At 39.5% G+C, this 1607-nt stretch overlaps 1 protein-coding gene across 2 annotated transcripts in view; it reads right to left on the minus strand.

Moving 5' to 3' along the window:
• Positions 1–1607, minus strand: part of LOC109849455 (mitochondrial substrate carrier family protein C-like) — a 33716-nt gene that overhangs the window by 22950 nt on the left and 9159 nt on the right. The window lies entirely within an intron of this gene.

Genomic DNA, 1607 nt, shown 5'->3' on the forward strand with positions numbered 1-1607 from the left:
CACCTCAAACAGCCGCCGTCCCTTTCCTTCGCCTTCATGCGCTTTGAAGCCGCAACAAACCCACAAACCCTCTGTCCTGATCATTGCACGAGAACAACCAGTCACTACACCTCGTCCACTTTGTCTACTTGCTCGAGGATAGAAAATCTGAACCTCGACAACCAGTGCTTCAACCTCGACTTTAACTTGTCTTCAGATCTGTTTGTAGCTTAAACTGAAGATCAAAATTCAGAATCAACTATTCAAATTGATTACAACAGCGGTTAATTCAAAGGTTCGACGTCATCGTCCGCTTCGACGTCCAGTTCGACGTCGCGTCCTCCCGTTGTTTGTGCCCTTCTGTCGCTCACGTTGTTGCACCATCTCTAGAGTTCTTTGCATGAGTAGCTCCCCCGTAGAACCAGTTCAATCCGACGAAGGTTTGTTTTCTTTCGAATCAATTATTTTCGGAATCGCTATTGCGTACATGTTGTTATCAATATTAATATCTATTGCGCTTGTGCTGTATTCAATTTGACTAGTGAGCGAGTGATTCTGTTGCTAAGTATTTTTACTGATCTAAATATTACAAGTTGAACTGTATTATCTGAATAATTTACAAAGGTCTGAATTTAGTACATTTGTAAATTTTGATTAAAAACCATCGTCAGCTCCATTTTCTTCTTGAACTTCCTGCTTAGATCGATCGTTGATTTCGCGAAATATTATTGTCGTTGATCTTTGTACCTGCATCACATTGTTTCGCATAAGAGAGAGAGCTAGGATTTGATTTGTTTTGAAAAGAATCACATCTCCACCTCCCCGTAGTTTCTCAGATCATTTCTCGTCGTGTTATTCATCATACAATCATCAATCGTCAAAGAGTGCTACCCTTGGACCTGATCATCGACATCGTTCTTCCAAATCTAAATCAAATTCCTTAGAGATTGATTTCAATTCTAAAGGGCTACAATCTCTCTCTAGGATTTGATTTGTTTTGAAAGGAATCACATCTCCACCTCCCCGTCGTGTTATTCATCATGGGATCATCAATCGTCAAGGAGTGCTGCCCATGGACCTGATCATCGACATCGTTCTTCCAAGTCTAAATCAAATTCCTTAGAGATTGATTTCAATTCTAAAGGGCTGCAAGGTCTTTCTAGTTGCGCTTAAATAATATTGTTTTCCGTTAAAGACTCTTTTTATCACAATCGTGAGACCAATATTGTTTGACGACGTACTCAAGCCGGTGTTATTTGAGGAAGTGGGTTGACGGCGTACTCTGGCCAGAGTTTTAATTGAGGAAGAGAGTTACTAACAGGAGCTAGGGTACACACTAGTGATAGGATGTTCTAGTATAGACGACTAGATTAGGGTTAGTCTAGGGAGCGTCTTGTAAAGCCTATTGGATTAGAGTTTGTAATCCATGTGACAAATATCATATTGTGGGAGCCCCTTCGAGAGAAAGAAGAGTGGATGTAAGATTTTATTCCGAACCACTATAAAACTCTCATATTTCTGCTTTGATTGTCTTTTTTTGGTTGCTTGTTCTTGATGTTATTTATATTTTCTCTGCATATTTGTGTTTGTTTTATATCATTGAAAAAAAAGTAGGCAATCCTATTCAA

The sequence above is a fragment of the Asparagus officinalis genome, chromosome 7 (genome assembly GCF_001876935.1).
Source record: "Asparagus officinalis chromosome 7, Aspof.V1, whole genome shotgun sequence".
In the NCBI taxonomy this organism is placed as follows: domain Eukaryota; kingdom Viridiplantae; phylum Streptophyta; class Magnoliopsida; order Asparagales; family Asparagaceae; genus Asparagus; species Asparagus officinalis.